This window comes from Physeter macrocephalus, chromosome 7, assembly GCF_002837175.3.
Source record: "Physeter macrocephalus isolate SW-GA chromosome 7, ASM283717v5, whole genome shotgun sequence".
Classification (NCBI taxonomy): domain Eukaryota; kingdom Metazoa; phylum Chordata; class Mammalia; order Artiodactyla; family Physeteridae; genus Physeter; species Physeter macrocephalus.
This window is the reverse complement of record NC_041220.1, coordinates 112,673,289-112,681,770: the sequence shown is the minus strand read 5'-3', so window position 1 is coordinate 112,681,770 and position 8,482 is coordinate 112,673,289. Positions and strand designations below refer to the sequence as shown.

The following is an 8,482-nucleotide window of genomic DNA, read 5'->3' as shown; positions in this document are numbered from 1 at the left end:
GGTACTGAGAGGTTTTGTCTCTTTCTGTGTCTACATGGATATTTTGTTAAGAAGTTATAAGGGGTCTCTTTCCCAGGGACAGAACTAGCTACCACTTTGTCCCTGCATGACAAAATCACTTGCATTGTTGCTACCACTGACGCATCTTTCACACTCTTTGAGAGTATATAGCGGATCCTCACTTTAGGCACCAATAAGTTATCTAGAGGCAGTTATTTAACAGCTACTGGGTATCTGCACCAAAATGTCCCATATGTACCTCAAATCCAACTGTCAGTTTCACAGCCTTGCCTCAGCCTGTTCTTTGCTCTGTATTTCTCTCGTGTGACAATAGTCATCCCATTACTTAAGCCAGAAACGTGGGAGTACACCTAGAATTGTGTTTCCTTTCTGTAACCCCTCAAATCAAATCAGTAATAATGCCAACTAGTTACTTAGCACTTATTCTATGCTCTTAAACATATAAACAGTGCTCTTAAACACTTTGCATATGTTAACTTATTTAATCTCTATGATTACCTCATGAAGTAAGGTAATCAGGACTGGGACTAGTGTTAGTTAAGTGAGGCATCCAGGGAGCAAAATTGAAGGAAGCGCTCTCAGGGTTATGCAAATGTATGCTTGCCCTAGTTCCAGCCCTGATCTTTCTTATATCCATTTACTGGGTGAGGAAACTAAGGGGCAGAAAAGTGAAATAATTTGTCCAAGTTCATGCAGTTGGTATGTGACAGAGTTGAGATTTGAACTCTGTTTAGTCTGACTTCAGGGTCCAGAAGCTTAACTGTTACACCACATGCTCCTCACACATCACCTACCCCTCTTCTCCCAGTTAACTCTTATGTTAGTCTTTTCCTCTCACGTCCTTCAACTCCTCATTATGTCTTGCCTGGGTTATTGTGTAATTTGGTAACTAGTCTTCTAGCCTTCACTAGAGCTTCTATCAGATTGGTGAGCCTGAATACTATTGGAGTTATTCTTGGTAACTTGAATAATTGAGAGAGAGCTGATTTCAGTTCTCCCTAGCCCACATGCATGGTTTGACCGAGTTAAGCACTCTTTACTCCAGGCGTTTAAAGATGAAAAAGAGACCTATCTGTTGGATTCGGAAATACATAAATGGGAAAATGTTGAATTGGTATTAATCATCATCTTCTTCTAGCATTCCCATTCTTTCATTTGTGATTCCAGGCTAAAAATGTTTTTGGTATATGTGTTCTCCCCTACAGACATGTTCATAGGTGGGATGGGCTTAAAGTTTCCTTCCAGTCGGCTTCACTGTGCAGGTTCCCATATTTCCTGTCCAGGGGAAGCAAGAGGAGTGGGTTTCAGTTTGGACCATCACCCCAGCAGGTTGCCAGTATATCCTTCACAGGAATCCCATTCTCTTCCCAGGGCCCAGTTCTCATAGTTGGCTCCCTAACTTTAGATCCATTCTAAGAGTCCAAGACTAGTCTCTTACTGGATTATCTGTTCTGAAGCTGAACATTAGAAGGAAGTAAGTGTCTTCTTTTTCTTTGGCTTATTTAACCCAGGACCCACACAGAGGAATCAGAAGATAGTCATATAGGGAGATAACTTTAGTGATGGATGATATAAAAACATTTCTCTGGCTAGGTCATGTTGACCTAAAATTTTAATCCATTGTGCATTTTTAACCCCAAACATATTTACTCTCCGAATCTCACTAGGTCATTGTGACTTTGTTTTATTTGCTCAGGGTGAGAAAAAAAATATAATATTCTTTGTAGAAAATTCTCAAACCTAGTCTATATTCCCAAACTTGCCCCTTATTTTCATCTCAACCCCCCACATTAATCATGTACAGGACTTTAAGAAATGTCCTATAAAATTACTTTGCTAAATTGAAAATTGGATTGTAATAGTCACAGCCACTATTTATTGAGTGATTTCTTTGTGCCAGGCACTGTTCTCAGCACTTTGTGTGCAGTAACTCACACACATTTTCACCACAGCCCTATGAGATGGGTGCTATTATTATCCCCACTCTACAGATGAGGAAACTGAGGCACAGAATGGTGAAGTATCTCCGCAAATGACCAAAATGACAAGTGACAGAGCCAGGATTAAGTCAGAGCAGTCTGGCTTCAGAGGCCATGCTCTTACCCACTCTGCTAAATAAGTCCTATTGGCGATATGATAAAGTCAATCTTCCTTAGCACAGAACACATTCCTCTCTAGCTCCTTAAGTGTTAGATTTATCAGAACCAAACAGCTTATTGCTAATTACACGTACCATGATAATCCACACTTATATGCCTCTAAGCCTTCCATCCTATTGGCTCTCCCTCCTCTTCTCTGTTGTCCAGCTGGTGTCTCTCTGTCTCCCTCTCTGCCTCTTCCCGCTCCCAACAAATTATTTCTATCCTGGGCTAGTTCTTTTGCTTCCTTTTTCTTTCTTTCTTTCCCATCCCCTTTCTCCACTCCTAAGAAAAGTGAAGTACAGTCATCCCAGAGTATCACAGGGGATTATTTCCAGGACCCCACACATGTACCGAAATCCTTGGATACTCAAGTCCCTTATATAAAATAACATAGTACAGTCAGCCCTCTATATCTGTGGGTTTCACATCCGTGGGTACAGCGAGCCAACTGTATTATTTTAGGGGTGTATGGTGTTTCCTTAAAAAGTGAAGATTGTGTTCAGTATCTGATAAAAAAGTAAGAATAGTGACTCAACCCAGTCACCTTGAATAATCCTTGAATAGCCTTCTCCAGTTATCCTTGAATATGATTTTGATTTTTAGAACCTAAACCATCCCTGGAATTATCTAATTATCTAATAATTTTCTAATTATTTCATTTTAAGTAGAAGGAAACTCAGTCCCAGGGAAGTTGACTTGGCCAGGATCACACAGTTAATTCCAGATCAAGTCCAGCTTTTCTGATTCAGAAGAGTATTCTCTCCTCTGTACCTTTGAAGCCTAGTTGGAAAAGGGAGAGAATGGAAAATATTCTTCCTTTACTTCCTGTTCCACATTTCTTTTTTATTCTGCCAGCAATCAGTTTTTCCCCTTTGGCCTCAGCTTGTGATATGTAAATGTCTGCTTCTCTCTTTTGAGAGGGTGCCAGGCAGACTCTCTTAGCTCTCTCCTTTCTTTTCCCCTAATCTTCCCCTCAGGCTAACGCTTTCTCTTGCCATATCTCAGGTTCATGGCTCTGATTGCCCATAAGAAAACAGCGTGCACATCATCATCTTTATTAACCTCTGAAGTATTTAATAATACTAGTACAGAAATGCAGAAATCATGTGCTTGTCATATGGATGGCATGTGTGCTTTCATTGCCCATGATTACAAAGAAAATGTTACTCAAGGTTTTATTTGTGTGTATGTAGTAAATAAAACAGCTTGACCCTTTGAGAAAATAGAAATGTAGATTTAGTCGATATCATGGATATGCTTCCTTTCTCATTAAGATTAAGCAGTAAAAGCATCTAACAAGCAACGTATGTATGGACCAGAGTCCACAGACATGTACATGTGTATGTGGCCTCAGCAAGAGGTACCATAGGTAAAGGTCACAGGAAAGAAAGGCAGCTTCACAGACATCAAGGAAATAGCAGCTACGTACTGACAGCCAGACATTTCAAATAGTATCATGGGTCCCAGAACCACTTCAAAGGCAACCTGCCAGGAAACAGACAAATCATGAATTTGAATACTTCTGAGATTCCGGAAATTCAAAAGCAGAGCCTTCAGCTATTTGCATTGAGGTAGATTATGAGCAATTATTTTATTTCTCAAAATTGCTCAAAGCCTTTTGTGGAAACAGAAGACTAAGACCATTTTCTGCCTTTGAATGATGCCTGTATACCGTTAGAAATTTGAGGAATGTTTAAAGAAATGAATCCTGAAAAATGTGTTTTGTGCCTAAAACATAAGATTTTTCTTTCAAATAGTAGTACTCTGTGAAATGTACTTTCTCTACCAGGTAAATGAGGATTGATCTTCTGGGTGTTTCTCAAACTGGTTGTACCATTTCAACTTGCAGAAGTGCATATGATTTTTTTTTTTTTTTTTTTTTTTTAGGTTTGTGAAGCTCTACTTCAGGAGAAATATATAGGCAGGGAACAATTATTAATTTTGATGACTATACTAATTTTTTGATCATTATAATTAAATATTTTAAAAACTAAGAAAAAATGTTTTGTTTGGTACGTAGCAAATGGAAGGCCTGCCTTTTGCAATTTTTGATTTTTAGGGACATGATCTTATGATCATATTTTCCTCATAAGTAAACTAAACAATTGAGACCTTTAAAGTATAATTATTCAAAGTAGTAACAACAAAACAATTAGATTGTGATTATTTCATTTCTTGGTCTCGACGTATCCAAAAATCGTTCCCAGGACTACTTATTTTTAAATGAACAAAAATGTTTCTATTCCAAATCCATGAAAGTAGGCATCAGTCTTTCAGAAAACAAGTCACCCCACTTGCATCATTCATAACCTAGTATTTGGGAGTAGACTTTTGGTATAAAACAGACATAATATCTAGCTACAACCCCTCTACAATTGTGTAGAGGCTTTGCTTTTCTTTAGGCACATCCTTGCCCAGAAAACCTCCCACAGGGAGGCAGTATGGTCTAGAGAATAAAACGCCCATCTTACCTTCCTTCTAGCTTTGCCACTGACCTATATTACCTCCAAAGCTTTAGTTATTTTTATACACTACTTTTGCCATTCTAGTCACAAGGCACCCTTTTCTTTTATGTAAAACTCAACTATTCTGGTGAACTAGGTTTGTCTTTTAATTAGAAATATGCTTGTATGAGAGATGAGGGAAAAATTCCTTATCCATGTATAAATGAGTGATTGACAGAACCTCAGTTAGGACCATGCCAATAGTTTCACAGCAGTTGATACTTCGTGCCATGTACCTCACTGCCGCTCAAACAGTCATAACTCCCTACATCACAGGCTTGTTACAGGTGAGTAAGGAACTTTGGACAAACATTCTTTTGAGAGCCTACTAGTCTCCTGGCATTGTGTTGGATTCTGGGAGTATGCAGGTGAAAGACATAGTTTCTGATTTCAAGGAGTTTGCAGTATAAAAGTCCAGAAATACAACTCTGAGGAAGAGAATGCAGCATGCTGCTAAAGCTGATTGTAGTATATGCTGGTACAGAGAAGGAGTACTTGAAAAGGTGAGCAGGAAGAGAAGACTGGCAGAGTCTTCTGGAGGCATGGAAAAAGCACGTGCAAAAGCACTGTGGTTTGAGTGTTGTGTACCTAGGGAAGTGCATACAGGTTAGTGTTGGTGCTGTGTGAGAGGTATAAGAGGTACTGTCTGGAAACACTGGAACTTTTTGTGAGGATAATTGATAGTCATCAAAAGATTTTAGCAAGTGAAGGACATGATTATATTCACGTTTTGGATAACTTGGCTGAATCCACGATGAGAGGGAGGGAGGGAGGAGAGCTGAGGTTGCTACATAAACCATGTGGAAAATGATAAGGGCCCGAATGATGGCACTGGAGGTGAAGGTATAGAAAAAGGATCATAATCTAAAATATTTTTGAGGTAGAATCTGAAATGTCTTCCAACCAGTTGGATGTGTGGTGAAGTGAGAGCGAGGAGTCTAGGTTGACTCTTCTTCAGTTTCTAGTTTTGGTGGTTGGGTGGAAGGAAGGTGGAGCCATGCAAGACATGATGTATATGTAAGAGGAGGTGGGGTTTGGGGGTAAAGAACGAGAGTGAGGTGAGTCTGAGGTGTTGGAGCTTTGTGGATACCCAACAATACTTTTTCATTCTTTTCTCCTGTTTCTTTTCCCCGTGGAGTATTTGTAGATGCCTAGTAGGCATTAGACATCTGAGTCTGGGCTGGAAATAGGTCTGCAATTAATCAGCATTTAGATGGTAGTTCCAGCTATGGAAATAGATGAAATTGCCCAGAGACATGTATCTAGAGTGAAAAGCAAAGGATTGAACTCTGGAGCAAATCAGTATCAAAAGGATAGAGGGCTGTGCCCTTATTAAAATATGTTGTTTTCCATGTTACATTTCTAACTATATATTTCAGGTGGATAGAAGATCGGGTGTTTTGAATTTGACCTGAGAAACATTTCAAGAGTTTTGTGAAAATCAGTGAAAACAACTAGTTTCACTCTGTGGAGTCCAGTAGTGACGTAATTTTGAGATCCTTTTTTATGGTAACAATACAAAGAAAAGGGCAACTAAAGTGCTGATTATTATTGGTTCTAAAAGTGTGCTTACTGATAAACCCAAATTGATGCATCTGAATTGATGCAACTCACAGAGTGTGGTTATGAGCTTTACGGCCGAGAATACATTTACTTGATATACTGTGAATACCTGGATGGATTCTCTACCATATCCAGGGAGATTAGATCACGTTTTTGTTGTTGTTCTTTTGCTTTTATCCTTTGTTCAATTTAGTACTCTACACAGAAAAACTAGTCTTAAGACCTTTTTCCCCCCCTCTCCTGGTTGTCTTTATTTTCAAACCAAGAAGGTCATCTCTAGCCAAATTTTTCTCTGAAAGGCTTCCTTCTCTCCCCCCACCCCAAAATAAAAAGCTATGGTCTAAATATAAACAAATACACTAGAAGGAACTACACATACCTGCTGGGTTTTTAAAAAATATTTATTTATTTATTTGTTTGTTTCGCTGCACCAGGTCTTAGTTGCGGCAGGCGGGATCTTTCGTTGCAGCATGTGGGATCCAGTTCCCTGACCAGGGATCGAACCTGGGCCCCCTGCATTGGGAGCACAGAGTCTTAACCACTGGACCACCAGGGAAGTCCCACCTGCTGGGTTTTTTTTTGAGGTGTTTTGTTGGTGGTCAACAGGACTCTGTGTGACTATAAACTAGGCAGACTGCTGGGCCCTTAGAGAAGAGGAATAGGAGACAGAAGAGGCAGCTGGGCAGTGAGTAAGAAAGGTTCACTAATGCAAGTTAAATTGGAAATGGGATTTACTTAGTGTATAGAAAAAAACGAAACAGTGATTATCAGCCTTGGGAAATGTAAACAAATTTTGTCCCTTTTAATTTTTATCCTTGAGATCAAATCAAGGAGTTCTGTCATTCGGAGCCTGCTGTGTGCACACTTGGGTCCTCATGCTGACGTCATACTGCCTTCTGAGCTGCCCAGGATTTGGTTAGTGTGAGTCCCATGATGAGTCCTGGTTACGTAAAGACACCTCTCTGGCTTTCTTCTTCCTCTCCCTCTTTTCCCTATGGAAACACAATTTTCCACCTTACCTCCATCTCCAAACCCAAGTCATTCTGTGTCCAAGTAGGCATCCAGGTTGTTGACTCTTAGCTGATCTGAAAAACAAAACTTGTGCTAACATGTTCATGGCTAGGAACTAGAACTTCAGGGTTCTCTATGCATATCAAGAGAACAAGTTACTGGAGATAGCAGCCAGCGAGATACAGTGGATTCTTCTGTCTTTCTTACCCAATAGGATGACTTTATTATAGGTAGAGATGTCAGGGAAAGCATTTAAAACCTTGGCAGTAGGGTTATGTAGATAACTAACTGATTGATTTAAGCAAAAACTTGGATCTTTCTCGAGTCACCTTCCTATTTAGAAAATTAAATCAGAACTTCACAGACCAAGCCTGCTATGGGTCAAAACACAGGAAATTAAATGTAACCTATAAATGCATGTTGAGGAAATAAAGCTTAAGGAATGAAGAGAGTAAGACCCACTGTAATAAGCTAACTCACTGTAGCAGTATTGCCCCAACCACACTAGCTTCCTTCTCTTCCTTATATACAGAACACACACTTGTTTCCTCAAAGCTTTCCACTTGCTGTTCTATCAGCCTGGATGCTCTCTTTAGATACCTACATGCTTTGCTCCCTCATTTCCCTTACTTCTCAGATCTGACCACCCTATGTAAAATAGCATCACTCCCATCCCTCTTTATCCCCAACTCTGTTTTTCTTCAGAGCACTTATATATCACTGAACAATATATATTTATTTGTTATTGTCTGTCTCTCTTACAAGCTCATGGAGGTCAGGGATTTGCCTACTGCTATATCCCTAGAGCCTAGTTCAGTGTTTGCTACACATTTTGAATAAACGATCGCATGGCGGAGTTGAGCATTGAACCCAGGTCTTTGGAATTCTAATCCAGTTTTCTTTTCATGTGGTTTAGTTCTCATCTCATGAGGTCATTCTGTCCTCTTTTCTTGCCCTCCACATAAACCCTTTACACCTACACAGGCATAAACGCACTTAATAATCACTTCTTAGGGGAATTACCTCAGCTGGTGGTTTCCATTGTTTAGGCACAGGAGAAACAACTGGGAATGGTAATACTGCAGATTTCCAGGCCTCAAGCCCGTGCTCTTGAATCAGTAGGCTTGAGGTGGAGCCTGAGAAGCAGCATTTTAAACAACACTGTAGGAGATTTGGTAACTGGTGGTCATGTGACCATCTTTTTTTTTTTTTTTTTACATCTTTATTGGAGTATAATTGCTT

At 39.7% G+C, this 8,482-nt stretch overlaps 1 non-coding gene across 1 annotated transcript; it reads right to left on the bottom strand.

Annotated features, from left to right (window-relative positions):
• Nucleotides 1-6,712: 6,712 nt before the first annotated feature.
• On the bottom strand, nucleotides 6,713-6,785 carry TRNAG-CCC (transfer RNA glycine (anticodon CCC)). The gene has a single exon. It is a non-coding gene; the product is annotated as a tRNA-Gly (tRNA).
• Nucleotides 6,786-8,482: the final 1,697 nt, after the last annotated feature.